Here is a 17006-nt window from a genome sequence, read left to right as displayed (position 1 = left end):
CTCCTTCATTCTGTACCAACTGGAATTTCTGGGTAGTCTTCAAAGGCACCCCAAGTAGAGGGCACTGTAGTAATCTGATTTCAAGATAACAAAGGCATAGGTAATGGTTTTCAAGGCATTCTGCTCTTAAAAAAAAGGCTGCAAATAACAGACCACCTGGAACTCGGCAAAGGCTCCCCTAGTTACCAACCCAGTAGGTACTGTGAAACCAGGAATACTCCCAAGTCATGGGCCTGCTGCTTCAGGGGGGTGCAACTCCAAAGTCAGCACAGTGACCAACAAACCAGACAGTTTCTCAACGAACAGTAGCTCTGTTTTGTTGGGATTCAGTTTCAACATTTTTTTCAATATCCAGTTCCTAGCTGTTTCCAGATACTTGGTAAGAACATTGATTGCAGTTCCAGCCACGACAAAATGCAGTGCAGTCCAAAATGGGGGTTTATCCCTGCCCAATACAAAAACTCCCCTAATTAGTTCCCATTGACAGTACCATTTAGAATAAAGAGATCTGATTATTATTTCATGCCTTTGCATTGGCATACTTCCAAATGTGTTACTTCATATTGTCAGATAAGTGCTGCTGAAATTTTGATAGAGGGCCATATCATTTGACTCTAATCTGGTATTAAAGTCCTTGCTTAAGAAACATATCAGCATGGAGGAGGCTAGATGTAAACTTAGCTATTTAATTTTATAAGCCATACTGTAAATTCTTGATCTGTGAATAAATATTTAAGGGGAAAGATACATTTATCAGCTAGACACTGTAGTGTTTAAATTGGGTTAATGCTGCCAATGCAGACTCCTAAACTAGGCCAGCACTAAGTAAATAAAAACAAAAGGTGTCTGAACTAAGTGTCTAATCTTGGAGCAGTCACAAAATTTAGAACAAAGACTACATAAGTTTTCAGAATCAAAATACACAAGGTTCACTGGTTCTGCTGCTGGATTCAAGATGGGGTATGACAAAGTATTAACAGTTTAATCCTGCATTATAAAAGGTAATTTTAGAGAGATCCTAGATAGGTTTGACAAAAGCCACACTACAAGGAACAAATAAATATCAGTGTACAGAACAAACAATATCACTAGGTAATTTGATCAAGCTAGTGAATTCTTCAAATGTTGGGTTACAGACAGGTTGTTGGTGACTTGATAATCAGATGTTTATATATACTTATGGTGACCATATTTTGTTGGAAAAAATAAAGGACAAACCTGAAGAAGGAGCAAATCTGAAAGAAGTTCATAAGGATAAAATACTTTTAATTGTTTATAACTTCGCTTTACAAAGGAAAATTCAAGAGCAAAATTAAGAAAAACTACAAAAATCATACAGGTAATCCTCAACTTAAGATCATTCATTCAGCAACCGTTCAAAGTTACAATGGTGCTGAATGAATAGTGGTTACGACCGGTCCTCGGAGTTACAGTCATCCCAGCACCCCCATGGTCACGTGATCATGATCTGGGCACTTGGCAATCCGTTCACACTTACAACCAGTTGCCAAACACCCCACAATCTTGTGATTGCCGTTTGCAATCTTCTCTGCTGGCTTCCCGAGAAAGTCATTGGGGAAGCCAGCAGGGAAGGTCGCAAATCACTGGGGTAAGTCTCCCCCACCCACACACCCTCCTCAGCCCCTGTGCTCGCACCATGCTGGCCACTAGCATACCCCCACGCACCTGACCCATGCTGTGCACCCTCCCCGATCCATGTGGCGCCTCTCATGCACCCTAACACACCCTCCCAACCCTCCCCTGCATCACCTCACTCCCTCCCCCATCCAGCAGCATACACTTACCTGCCTGCTGGCCTGGGACTTGCAATTTTCTACTGGCTTCCCCACTGACTTTAGTTGTGAGAAGCTGCCAGGAAGTTGCTTCATCTAACAACTGCGGGATTCAGTTAACGATGGCAACTGGGACTGCAAGGATTGCCATCGTTAAGCAATGCAGTCGCGTTTTATGACCGCGTCATTTAGTGATGAAAATTCCAGTCCCAATTATTGTCGTAAGTTGAGGACTACCTGTATTCTAATAAAAATATCTAAAATCAAATAGTATATGTAAATTTCTTTTAAAAAGATAATTCAGCTTCCATATTTTTCACATGAATATGAAAGACTGTGCATTAAGTGGTACCATTTGTACGGTGAAAGTTGAATGACAAAATAAAGGACAAAAGTGAGTTTTTGAAAATAAATCTAAAGGACAGCTTTCTGAAATAAAGGACTGTCCTTTGAAATAAAGGATGTATGGTCACTATATATATATATATATATATATATATATATATATATACATACATACATACATACATACATACATACATACTGTCAGTTCTCTAGAAACTCCTTTGTTTAATCAGATGAAGAAATAAAAATCTCTGTAGATTAAGCAAAAGGAGGAACTGCATAAGTGCCCATCTTCTGGTTCTCAGCTGAAAATCTGTGACTGATTTTGGCTTAGTAATCGATACTTGTTTTGAACAGGAGACCTATTGAAGCAAAAAAAAAAAATTCCCATCATGGCTGATTGATGACTTCAGGAATATTAGATAGTATCTTTCTCTCCATATGCTCAACTCTATTAACACCAATGGCTTGACTCATTATCTGGAGTGATGTGGGCAGTACTCATGACAAGAGCTCCTATTTTTTCATATATGCAGTCTTCTGTGCGCTTTTAGATATTTAAATCTTGATTGTATGGACTGGAACTGAAGACAAATACTGACTTTCAGTGAGGCATTGCACAAGAATGCCTTTGTAGTCTTTCAGTTATGATTTTATGAAGGTTTATATTAAAATTAAACAAAGTAATGAGTTTTTGGAGATTTTTCAGAATACAGAAATCTATCTTTGAATGTGATGTAATTAATAATTAAGCAGCAGTTTTTGTTTAGTGTTAAAATATGCATATGGATTCATAAGCTACTTCATTGTTTTATTATGAAATGATAGATTGATTGATTATGTGCCATCAAGTCATTTTTGACTCCTAGTGACCACATAGATAGATTTTCTCCATGATGATCTATTCCTAACCTGTTCTTTCAAGTCTCCCAATGGTGCACTCATCACCACTGTAACTGACTCCATCTACCTTGCTGCTGGTTGTTCTCTTCATCTCTTTCCTTCTATCTTCCACCTATTTAATAAATGTGTATATTCACATGAAATATTATATTTATATTGGATTATTTAGTAACAGAGCAATTAATATCTTTATATTTTGGCTAGTTCCTTAGAGAAGATTTACTAAATGAACAAATGAGATAATATTAAATGAGATAATATTAGAAGTGGATTATATGCTATCTATTTATCATGGCTAGCAGTGTGTGGGATTGCAAAATTAAGCTCTAATATCCTCCAATGCAGTTAATTATTTAGGTAATAAATACTAGCAAAGATGAAGCTAAAAATATTCAGCAACTTATGAAGTCTATCCAAAATTGGGATTCATAAGGATTCTTTTTTCTAAAATGAACATCATACTCTAGACTAGTGCTTTATTCCAATCCTGGCTTATATAATATATTGACTCAAAAAATAAAATAGAATCTTATACTCTGATCCTGTCCTGAAAATTGAAACCACAATTTCTAGAACTTCCATATGTGTCTTTAATGTAGAATCACTGTGTACACTCACCTGATGCCATCATTCAGTTTGTAAACCTCCCATTTTTCCCAAGATTGCTTTTGTCTTATGTGACTCTCCCTCATTGAGATATTTCTGTCAGTCCAGATAATGCCACTTTCAATATGCAACTGTTTCATGTTGTCTCATCACCTTTTCTGCCTTTTTTCCTTCCTATAAAAATTGTTGAGAGTTTTGTCATGATCAGTGACTTACTGACCAAGCCAGCTGATCACAAATTACCTCATATTATCCTTCATCTTCTTCAGTATACACCATTTTAACCCCATTTTTTCCAAAAACAGGATATGAACTGGAGGCATAAATTAAAGGCAGAAGCATAATTATTACAACTATCAGGCAGAACTCTGCAAGAAGCTTCTGCTGAAAGAGATCACTAAAAAAATATACTGTTATCTGTCTTTGAAAGCAAGAAGCTATTAATCATAAATAGCAACCCTGTGAAAGAAAATTCCCAGGATTCCTTACTTTAGCTTTACAACAGCTCTCTATATAGGGAAACATAAAAGCATATTATAAGTTGCTTAGCAAGAGACAATAAATAATTATAGGTGATGTTTTAGTTATTTATGCAGTAAAAAGGTTATTGAGAACTCATAGGTTATGTTAGATGACATCAGTTTTTGATTGTAAAAATTGTTTAAAATTTGTTTAAACAACAGCCAGACTTTCCTATTTAAAATGCTGTAGATTTAACTCAGTGCAGTTTTTTCAAATGCAGAAATTCCCATTGCATAATAGATTCTGCTTCCCACTTTCCTTCTGTGACACCAGGCTGTCACATGGAATGGAAAGGCTAGGTGCCCATCCATATCCCCATCCTTACAGCATTCTCCTCTTGGAGTTCTGTACTGTATCATACTGTATTGATCAAATAGAGTAGAAGGAGGACAAGAATATGGCACATAAAGACAGAAGAATTGTTTCCATAATGACAAAGGTATATTGAGAAGCAATGTTTAAGCTCCTCTACTTCAGCCTGGTCACTCTGTGGCTCCAGGAATCAAATCCTGAAGATTCTCTTGTGGAAGAAGAAAAGGAAGGCAGTAGAAGCTCCCCCACCTTTGGAGACAAGGTGAGCAAGGCCACCGCAGGGGTCACTGATCCCAATGGCAGCTTTTGCTCTCAAAGCAACATTGGTAGCACTTCTGCAGATGTCCTCCTCCTTGCTGCTTCCTTTGCTATGGTAACTGGGTTAGGCTACTACCATCTCCCTTACACTGTCACTATCCCTAATGAGCAGGATGAGAAGTAATACAAAAGGTCTCTGCTGCTTTTCTCTCTGTATAGGAAATAGAACAGTTCTTTTGCAACGTAATAGTGAGCACTGCCACCACCCCAATATGGTATAAATACAACTATGCATGAATTACTCATAACTCTTGTAATTTGGGAAGTTCTGAATGCTGGTAATACAGTCAGGAAAAGCATGCGTTTCTTGACAAGCAGTTTCTTTCCGAAATCCTGGAAACATATTGCAATTCTCTGAATTTCAGACCAAAATACAGCAGTCGTAAGATAAGCCTAAACCAAGAGAGTTACTGTTGCAGCTCCTAGGTGATATCTCCAGCAGCAATGAGCATATAACCAACCCTTATTAAACATTATCTGGGATATTCAATTATGTTATGTTATGTTATGTTATGTTATGTTATGTTATGTTATGTTATGTTATGTTATGTTATGTTATGTTATGTTAAACAGCGTTTTAATGGATTAAAAGCTTGAAATCCATGAGTTCTAGTCCTGCCTTAGGCATTGAAGTCATCTGGGTGACTTTGGGCCAGTAACCCCCAGCCCTAGAGGAAGAAGGTACTAGCAAGCCACTTCTAAAAAATGTGAAGAAAACTTCATGGACTTGTTCATTTAGACACAAGAGCCAGGGCTGAGTCAATGGATGCAACAACAACAACAGAAATTAATATCACAGTTTTTAAAACAATCTAACGATTTTCAGAAAGAAGATATGAACTCATTTCAGAGGTCATGTAAATAGTTTTTTTTTCTTTCTATTTCTTTCAATTTTTAGTAATTATAAAACAATAGTCAAAAATGCAACCTGTAATCTGTGAGACAAGGTGGCTATCAGATTGTTAGCATCCATGTTTTTCAACGAGATGGCTCTATAATTGGAACACATGATTGGATCTTTGGCTAGGCTAGGCTAGACGTATGATGTGAATCTCAAAGATAGGGAGTAAAATAAATGTGTGTGTGTGTGTGTGTGTGTGTGTGGAAAAAGTTTTAAGGTATACCTCTAATAAAATAGAAGCTTAGAAAACCTATTCAACAGGGAAGCAGTCAGGACCAGAAGACTTCCCACTATTTCTTGAAGAGAAAGAGGTAACAGGAAGCTGTCATAGCTGTAGGAATTGTGTGTCCTATTAAAAACAAGTCTGCATTATCTGTTGATGTAAATTAGAACTATACAATTTAGAATAAAACAAAACAGAGTTCTAATATAGGCATCCCACCACAAATTCAATTGCCTTTTACACTGCTACAGTGTGGACCGGGTAGTTCGACAAATTACCTATCCGGAAGGGCTCAGTACAAAGGGCTGTTAGCAACATAGGATCAATTAAAAAGCCATTCTTAAAATAACAAACAACATAAAGCAGCAGATGTTATAAACTATTTAAAACAGTAATAAACCAATAATAACGTAAGACCTGAGCAAAGTAAATACTGCATTTTACTATTTTTAATGCTAAAAACTCAAGCACTAAGGCGTTATTTGATATGTAGAAGCAATCTTCAATATATATTGTTTTGTAAAATGTTTTCCTTCTACCACAGCAAATAGCAGCACCTAGCCGACCTTGGCTGGTCACTCGAAAGCTAAGTTGGATTGAATCTGGTTAATGTTTGGATAGAAGGCAGTAGCAAACCCCAGAGCTGTAGGCTAGATTAGGGGGACAAAAATCCGTGAAGACGGCAACGGAGAGCACCTTTTGCATTGCTGTCAGGACTACATAGATGTGGTGACTAGGCTTCAAGCCCAGCTTAAGGGGATGTTTTCTTTTTTCTTTCTTTTTTTTTCTAACTTAATGTTTTGGGAAGAAGAATCTATTGGATACTTTTCTGTGAGGTACTGATTTGTCCTTTATAAAGGAATTGTCTATAATGCAGATCAATTTTCAGTTCCACCCTCAAACAGCCAGATAACCTTTCCAGTGTCTGAAAACAAGGGCTTTCTCTTCATTTCACTTGGGACTGTTCGCTATAGTGCCCATGCCAGGATCTGTGGAGTGCTGAGTGACACACAGCATGGCACACAGTTAGGAACTTTAACTTGTACATCAGTATGTGAAAGTAAACTAACCAAGACACAGGCAAGACCAGATTCCATCATCATCGCAGGTGCACCTTGCATTGAATACTCAGTAAGCGTATTACAGGAAGCGGCCACCCACCCCTTACGCTTTGATCATGGAAAGAAAGGAGAGTGATAACCAGGCTATATGCTGAATACGGATTCCTTCAGCCTTCTGCCATGAGGCCTAAAGCTTGGTTTGCTTGATTGATGGACTGAACAGCAGACTGATTTTGGCTGAGAGATTGCTGATTTAGATTTTGGATGACAAAACGTATGTGTTTTTTTGCATGGGCTATCTCTATGTTAACTTTTGAACTTCCTTCTGTTTTAGAGAAAGTTACATTTTCTTCATTTCTCATATTGTCTATATAATATGTATTATTTTAGCAAACAAAGCATAACAGCTTCCGTCTGTGTTATTGTGATAACTGCATGTTGTGTTATATGAGTTTGCTATGGTATTATGAGGTGGATTTGCACTGTATGTGATTGATTTTGCATTCACATACAGACTTCCACCAACCTTAACAGCACCCTGTATTCTGCCCATTTCCATTTAGTTCAAGCAGCAGAAGAGGGCATTGCAGAAAAAGGGAAGTTGATATATGGTTCCTACCTTCTTATGTACTCCTCACTTGAAGTACTGTATAAGTAATGTCCACTCTTGTTCATAAATAACTTGAATTGTGCAGAAATGGAAAGGTGGAGAAAAAGTTGTGAGACATGCAAAGATTTCCCATTCCTTGCAGTATCCCTTCCTGTTGCTGTGATGGGAACTAAAGAAAACCAGACTCCTTAAACCCTGCAGCAGTAGTCTTGCACAGCCACTGCACTAAAAGCCCCATTTTATAGCATTCAGTGTATTCCAGCAATAATGGCAGTGTTGATTCTATTTTTATATGCATTCTGAATAATGTATAGCAGATAAGACTCAAACAATTTAAGAACATAAGGAATCATTTCAGAAGAAAGACAGAGAAGATCTGTTTAAATGAATATTGGAGATACCTTTAATGATTCTTGCTTTTGTGCTATAATCAGCTGCATTGCATCAACTATTGTGAACTAATTTTTACCATCTAGTATTACAAACTTGGCTTTTTTCTCTTCCCTTGCATGTGTGCATATGCCAGAAACTTTTGCAGTAGCAACAACAGAAAACCAAAATATTCCATGTGAACAGATATACAGTGCATTCAGAAAGTATTCAGACCCCTTCACTTCTTTCAATTTTGTTATGTTGCAGCCTGGTACTACAATCATTCAAATTCATTTTTTTTCTCATTAATCTACACTCAGTACCCCATAATGACAAAATGAAAACAGAATTTTAGAAATGCCTGTAAATTTATTAAAAAGGAAAAATTGAAATATCACATTGGCATAAGCATTCAGACCCTTTACTCAGTACTTTGTTGAAGCACCTTTGGCAGCAATTACAGCCTCAAGTCTTTTTTGGTATGATGCAACAAGCTTTGCACACCTGGATTGGGGGATTTTTTTGCCATTCTTCTTTGCAAATCCTCTCAAGCTCAATCAGGTTGGATGGGGACCATTGGTGGAAAGCCATTTTCAGGCCTCTCCAGAGATGTTCAATAAGATTCAAGTCAGGGCTCTGGCTGGGCCACTCTAGGACATTCACAGAGTTGTCCCTAAGCCATTCCTGTGTTGTCTTGGCTGTGTACTTAGGATTGTTGTCATGTTGGAAGGTGAACCTTTGGCCCAGTCTTTGGTCCTGAGCACTGTGGAACAGGTTTTCATTGAGGATATCTCTGTACTTTGCTCCATTTGGCTTTCCCTCAACCCTGACCAGTCTCCCAGTCCCTGCTGCTGAAAAACACCCCCACAGCATGATGCCGCCACCACCATGCTCCACGGTTGGGATGGTATTGGGCAGGTGATGAGCGGTTCCTGGTTTCCTCCAGACATAACATTGAGGCCAAACAGTTCAATCTTGGTTTCATCAGACCAGAGAATCTTCTTCCTCACAGTCTGAGAGTCCTTCAGGTGCTTTTTTCCCAACTCCAAGCGGGCTGTCATGTGTTTTGCACTGAGGAGAGGCTTCCATCTAGCCACTCTGCCAGAAAGCCCAGATTGATGGAGGGCTGCAGTGATGGTTGTCCTTCTGGAACTTTGTCACATCTCCACACAGGATCTCTGGAGCTCAGTCAGAGTGACCATCAGGTTCTTGGTCACCTTTCTTACTGAGGCTCTTCTCCCCTGATTGCTCAGTTTGGCCGGGCGACCAGCTCTTGGAAGAGTCCTGGTTGTGCCAAACTTCTTCCATTTGAGAATTATGGAGGCCACTGTGCTCTTGGGAACCTTCAGTGCAGCAGAATTTTTTTTGTAGCCTTCCCCAGATCTGTGCCTTGCAATAATCCTGTGTCTGAGCTCTGCAGGCAGTTCCTTTGACCTCATGGCTTTTGCTCTGATACAGTATGCACTGTCAGCTGTGAAGTTTTCTATAGAGAGGTGTGTGCCTTTCCAAATCATGTCCAATCAATTTAATTTACCACGGGTGGACTCCAATCAAGGTGTAGAAACAGCTCAGCAACTATCAAGAGAAATGGGAGGCACCTGAGCTAAATTTCAAGTGTTGTTGCAAAGGGCCTGAATACTTATGCCAATGTGATATTTCAGTTTTTCCTTTTTAATAAATTTACAGACATTTCTAAAATTCTGTTTTCACTTTGTCATTATGGGGTACTGAGTGTAGATTAATGAGAAAAAAGTGAATTTGAACGATGGTAGTATCAGGCTGCAACGTAAATATAGTAAATATAGATAGAAAATTGAAAAAAGTGAAGGGGGTCTGAATACTTTCCAAATGCACTGTATATTTTAAACTTAATACCGTGGGAGTCTGCTAAAATTGTTTTTATATGGCAGTACTGCAGATATAAATCTTAATATAGTTTTCACTAGGACAAAGGTTAATGATTTGACTTAGAAGCCAAAAATATCTCTTCAACTAAAACATGGTTCATACACTACATATTTACCTGAGAGGAAGACAATTCCCACCCCCCCAAAAAACATTCTATTACATTGTCCTTAGCAAAACTAAGACCTTCCCATTTCTAAATTAAATTGTTTGAAAACAAAACCCTCATCTTCCTTTCAAATAAATATAGTAAATATAGATAGAAAAGTAAGATCTTCCAAATCTATCTGCTATCAATGATGAATTTTACTTTTTAAAAGTATAATTTGAGCTTCTAGATGAGGTCTTCATTGTGTTCCCTTAAAACTAATTTTTTTACCAGAATCCTCCATTTACATATTCTGTTTGTAACCCTCCTATGTTTCCCATTTTTTTCTTTCTTTTTTTTCCTTACTTTCAACTATCTGTTAAGGAATAAAACTCAGATTAGCTGCCCAGTTCCTTATATTAGTGCCAAGAATTAACTATTGGGGAAAAATAAAATTAATGAACAGTTTTGATCACTGTATTACCAAAGCCAGTAGGAAATTTTTACCTTGGTGTATAAATACTGCTCTTCAGTTTTGTGTCCGTGAATACCTTGCTTGTACATTATCTGATTGCCGCTATTATGGGGGCCCAGGAAAAACCATGGCTCTTTTAAGGAGCAGCTAACAGGGTGTCCATGTCAGATCTGAAGAACCTTTGTTTGTTTTGGATCTGAATACTGCACACCTATGTGAAATTTGGGAGTCCTCCTGGACTTGCAGCTACTGCTCAAAGAGCAGGAGGTAGTCATGGCCAGAAAAGCCTTTGCACAGATTTACCTTGTGCATCAGTTGTGTACTTTTTTCAGCCAGGAGGCCCTTCAGACAGACAATCATGCCCTCGTCACCTCACAGTTGGACTATTGCAATGAACTCTACCTGGGGCTGCCCTTGTAGACTATCCAAAAGCTACAGCTGGTTAAAAATGCAGTGGCACAGGCAGTAACGTGCATTTATTGCTGACCCACGTATATCATTGCTTTGTGAACTGCATTGATTATCAATTGTCTTTTGGATGCAACTTGAACTTCTGATCGTCACCTATAAAGTCCTTCATAGCATAGGGGCTTGGTTATTTGACAGAGTGCCTGTCTCCAATAGTTTCTGACCATCCAGTATGAATGCACTCTGGGTCACTTCAGTTAAATGTGGTTATCCTGTGAGACCAAGAAAGCATGCCTTCTCTGTCACAATGCTTCCTGTTTGGAACAGCATCCTCCAGATCCTTCATCATCTTGGTTGCTCTTCTCTGGACGTGCTCTAGTTTGTCAGAGTCCTCCTCAAACAAATGCAGTGCCTAGGAATGGATGTAATACTCTAGATAAAGTCCAATGAATACCAAATAGAAATAAAGGATTTATGTTGCCTTCCATGCTCACTTGGACTGTACCACTTCTGCTCAAAGATCTAAAGCATTTGAGGAAGAGACAGTGAACAAATAGGCAAAGATGGAGAAGCATGCCCAGAAGATACCATTTACATCATTTTTATCCAGTAGGAAGATGACCCTGAATTTGAGATCCTCTACCCACCCAAAGAAAGGATAAATATAAAAAAGACAAATTTCCATTCTTGTCTACCTACTTAACTGAAAACAATCCCTATCACCCTCCCCCAATAATCTCAGTGCATGACACACTTCTATATATGTGTATATGTATATCTCTCAGAAGTCATAGTCCAAAAAGGAATGTGGCTTCTGGTGTTGGATCAGAATAAAAAGATAATATTAATTGAATTAATTACTACTAATTAAATTCAGTTGCCTGCAAAATAAGGTGCTGATTTAATTATAATTGTCCTCCTATTTCCATATACCACACATTTTCTCTCTCGTGTATAGGCCACTTTTCCACATAGAAACAAACACACATACACACTCCTTTCAGCAGAAACAGCCAAAATAAGAAGAAAAAAACAAGCTAAGGATGAGGGTTAACGGAAAGGAGGAATAATATGAGAATGGTAGGAAATAGAAAGGGGAAACAAAGCTAGAAAAAGATAAGGGTAGGGGAAGAAGTCATTGAACAGGGAAGGAAAGAAAAGAGAAAAGTTATCTTTAGACATTACAAAATAGTTGAATTTAACCATGGAAGCAATAGGGATTAGTCACCCCATAAATTGGATGCAACAGCTAATAGCATCCTTAGATGCTTACTTTTAAAAGCATCTATGCTAGAGATGTTTGTAGCCATTTGCTCCTTTTCAGCAGTAATTATTTGGAGAAAATCCTTATCTTTCTAGCAGGTAAATAGGATAATGTCAACCAACTGGCATTTCTAAATCTGATGTTTAGATCAGTCTGTGAATAAAAATTCATGTTGCAAAGCTGACTGCTCTTAGACAGGTCTTTCAGACTGGCCTAGCACTATCTTCCTACATGACCCAAGGACATGCATCATGTTGCTCAGATTACAAGGAATAAAAATACACAGGAGCAGAAACTACCTAGAACAGCTTTCCCCATTTAGTACCTTCTCTACTGACTGGGAATTATAGGATTTGTAGTTCAACACAGTTGAAGGGCCCTGGTTCGGGGAAGACTACAAGTAGTCCTCACTTAACAATTGTAATTGGGACTGGCAACTCTGTCGCTAAGCAACATGATCATAAAGTGCAATGTCACATGACTGCACCAACTCACAACAGTTGCAGCAGTCCAGTTGCTGTCATTAGGCAAATCCCACATAGTCACAATGTCCTGTGGTCATGTAATTGACATTTGCAACCTCATGCCAACTTCCCCACTGACTTTAATTGTCAGAAGCCAGCAGTGAAGGTTGCAAATGGCAGTCATGTGACCACAGAGTGCTGTGATCTTCGTAATTGTGAGCTGTTCGCCAAGCACCCAAATCACGATCTCGTGACTGCAGGGATGCTGTGATGGCCACAACTACAAGGACCCATCATAAGTCCCCCTCATTCAGCACTGTCATAACTTCAAACAGTCACTGAACGAGTGGTCATTCAACAGGACTACCTGTACCTTACTACTCTGCAATAAGTCTAGCTAGAACAGGGATTACCAAACTGGGGGCATGCCCCTGCAGGCATATGACCATATACAAAGAGGGAAGTGAGGATATGAATTTATTCACACACAGACACACACACTTGATTTAAACAATTCAAAAGATTTAACAGGCTGGGAAGTTTGATGAAGTGAGTAGACTGATGGGAGACAAGAAAGTGTTCTGAAGATCAGTAGGCATGTAGTGAGAATATCATGCATGGGCAGGATGATCAACAGCAAATTTCTGGTAAGATGGGTGGAGGCCTCATGCATACTTCTGCATGCAGAAAATGATGGGTAGATTTAACAGACATTCAAGTGAGGGGGTTGAGGTTTTCTAAAAGAATTAAAAACTTGTGTGACACCAGAAAAGTTGGGAATCCTTATACTAGACAATAGGAAATGATCCTCTCTGAAGGAATGCATTGGAGATCCCTTAAAAGGCTTTCCGTTTCCTTATCTCCTTTGTATAGTCCATCTTTTCCCACTTTTTCAACCACTGAAATTTGTTTTAATATAGATTTTCTTTCAGCGAGAGATTCCACAAGATTTCCCCAAATTTCCAATTAAATAATTACGTACGTTTGTGGACAGCATATGTCAGTTAATCTAGTCAACTGACACAACTGACATCAATTTCAAAAACCAAGGCTATGTACCCTAAGATTTCCCTCTCTGTAGGGCTATTTAAATATTAAATTTTAATGACTGAATTTCTTATGGTATGACAAAATATTTCCTCAATTAATGGAACAAAACGCATGAAATATTTAAAGTTTGGGTCACTTGCATACATTGGTTTGACGCAAAAAAAAAAAAGTTTCAACAGAATGGATTTATTTTTTAAGTGGTGGTTGGAAAGCAAAATCCCCTTAAGGCCTCTGTTAACCTTGCCATTCCATGTGAACTGTTTGGAATGCTAAATGATTCTAATCATTTGCCCAAAGATTATGTCATCTGTTACCGTTCATGCAATGTTTTCTGCCCTCTGCAGGCTGCTTCAGTCATATTGAAAAGGCAGTTAACAATAGATATAGACCATTTAAAGCAGGTGTTTGTAGTAACTTGAGTTTTCCTGTAGGTAAGGCAAGTTGCAAAAAAAAAAAAAAAAATCTTCCATTTAAAACAAGGCGTTGCTTATAAAAATTACTGTTCCTGAGCTGTAATTTGAAAGTTGTCATCTATGATTTATAAGTAGATGAAGTCAGTCCAATAAAAATTGTCATTAGTATAGCATACTTAAAAGTGCTGGAAATTGATGCATTTGTCTCCATTTTTGGAAAACTCTCATTTCTCTCAGATATTGGTAAAAACTATTGATATATTTTATTCCAATTTGTCAAGAAAGATGGTCCAGCTTTAGTTTTGTGATGTTCTGAGCAATAGCTCAGAAACTTAAGTTTTCCTGCCCCATCAAAGCCAAATAACTTACAGATTGTGACCCACAGCTGTATTCCATTCCAGTAGGCCCAGTGAGATGAGATTAGTTACATATTTTGTAACTCAGTTACATATTTTGTTTTATGGGTTTGATGTCTTAATATATCAAACTAGAATGGCAGCCTTGATAGACAATCTTCACCCTTTTTAAAACCTACAGGAATGAACAGCTCTGAATCTTCCCTGTTTAAAATTATAGTTCAGTGTAAAGTAGCCCTCTGGTTACCTCAGTGCAGTAATGGTTCCCAAGTTGATGCCTTTTGCTTAATTCTAATGCATCTGTTATTGAACTATTTTGTGTGTGTGTGTTTTAATTCTACCTAGCTGGCATGATGATCTCCTGGTAATGCTGGGGATGTACATATAAAAAACAAAATAATATTTATGCACCGTGAAATGAAATCATGATTAATGCCAATAGATTGTATTTATCATACAGGTTGACTTGCATAAATAAATTACTTAATTACTTACTTACTTACTTACTTACTTTTGGGGAAAGCTGGGGATGTCAATAAAGTGATTACATTTTTTCTTTATAAAATCCAAGATAATTCAAGTATTTAAAAAGTTATTTTTAAAAAATGCTAATTTAAGGCCAAAGTTAAGGCTGGCTCAAGCTCTATAAAGCCAGGAAATGATCTTAACAGAGGTGCTCCATGATCAGTAGCATTGTTGAGCAAAGTCACAAATTGTACTTGTTTACAACTTACCTCCCTAGCACCTATATTTTTTCTTGGCCTTTCAGACTAAAATATAAGTAGAGAAAAATGAATATTTGGTCTATATGAAGCATCTGAGCATTTTGAGTGTCAGACATTATTCTAATATGTAGCTATTACTGTACATCGTCAGTCTTGGTTTCCAATTTCCTTTCTTTTTGGAACTTGAATCAACACAGAGTTACCTTAACTCTGGAATAGTAGGTTTTTTGAGCAATAAATTTATGAAACTCCAACATCCCTGGGTTTCACTCTCACAAAGTCTGGTAGATATGATAGCAAGAAACTGGTTTATCGCAAAATCATATTTTTAGAAAGTGTCCTAATGAGTGAATAAGTCAGTTTTGTCATAGCTGGAGGTAGGAAAAAATGCTTTGTGGGTTTGCTTTTGGGTTTACATACCATCATTCTGCTGAAGCAATCAAGACAGTTAACATTTCGTAATCAATGGTTTACATTTTAAAATATATAGAACAAGGAAGGGAGGGAGAACATGGAAGACTAGCAAACTGAAATATCAAATCCTTCATAATATTATGTAATGAGTTTCATAACAAAGGTTATAGTCACCGCAAGACACAGTTCTGCTGAGAACTTCCTTAAAAAATAATCTTAAGAAAGCACTAAGAATCTGAAGATATATTTGATATATTTACTGACATTTGAATGGTCAGTGTCTCTAATGACAATTTCCAAAGAAGCAATTGTTTAATAGGAGTTCTATTAAAATTTCTTTGAGTGTAAAAAAAGATGCTGAGATATATATAATAACAGAATGCAGACTATTCTTGTTGAATTTAGTGGGATCGTTTCAGAAGGCCAAAATAATTGGCTACTTTACTCCTTGATTTCACAGAACGTAACCATTTTATTTTTGAACATCAATTCTATAATCTTACTGAACAAAAAAAAGCATGGATCAAAATCCACACATCTGAGTTCTCTGCCTACATAAGACAACATTTAGAGATTGCTTGTCAAAAAAAGTGTCAGCTGGATTTCCTAGGCAACTTGCTAAAGATACTTATGAATCTAAAGATAGATTATAATAATATCAGTAACCAAAGAATATGCTTCATTGGAGCTTTTAAAATAATTAATTAACAATATTTAAGATAGATTCAGAAGCCTTATATCCCTTTTGTGGTCGTTGTTATTCTTTTTAATTATTTTGGCAATCACTTGAAGAGTTTTTCATGTTAGAACGAAGTCATCAAGGAAAACACCAAGAGGTACATACAGAAGAGTTTCTCTGTTGGTGGATAGGATTAATTTGTTGGGCCATTACACAAATCTCTGCTGTGTAAGTTGTTTGAAAATCATGTTTTCCTAGATTTTATTACTTTGACTAGGAAAAACAGTGCCTACAAGGTGACCGTGTTTCTGCAAGGTGACCCATGGGGGCTAAAGCAAACTATGGATTAATCTAAGTGTCAAAAATGGGGAGGGACGCCCACTTTCTGTCCCATTTTTTCTTTCCTGACACATACTTCTCTTCTTAAAAATAGCAGGATGTAGAGATGGTATATCTGCTTAGAGATTATAAAATAAAGATGGTTATGCTTGTAATTGGGGAAGGGGGATTTACAATCAGGCAATAGCATTTTTATGAACCCCAAGAAGAAAAAAAGGCACAAAGAGCTCAAAGAATATGCAGTACCTGTCTGGCTTCCAGTGAAAAAGTGTAAGTCTCCTCATGTCACAGCAAAGATCCAGATTGTCGGAAAGTGCAGTAAGAGTAGTTGGACCTTTTCATTGCTGTTGAGTTACAATGTGGCATGAAGGACTGTGTTTCTTTGTTAGTGACAATGTATTATCTAATAAATGCCCCCAACTTTGTTACATTCTGCCTCCAAATGTCTCCACTATTCTAA

At 37.6% G+C, this 17006-nt stretch overlaps 1 protein-coding gene across 2 annotated transcripts in view; it reads left to right on the top strand.

Moving 5' to 3' along the window:
* Positions 1-17006, top strand: part of GNAL (G protein subunit alpha L) — a 126106-nt gene that overhangs the window by 101121 nt on the left and 7979 nt on the right. The window lies entirely within an intron of this gene.

The sequence above is a fragment of the Python bivittatus genome, unplaced genomic scaffold, assembly GCF_059951505.1.
Source record: "Python bivittatus isolate LINGU-HERP-01145 unplaced genomic scaffold, Pbiv_v1 ctg000840_np1212, whole genome shotgun sequence".
In the NCBI taxonomy this organism is placed as follows: Eukaryota; Metazoa; Chordata; class Lepidosauria; order Squamata; family Pythonidae; genus Python; species Python bivittatus.
The sequence above is the reverse complement of the archived record's forward strand: the minus strand, read 5'-3'. Positions and strand labels throughout refer to the sequence as shown.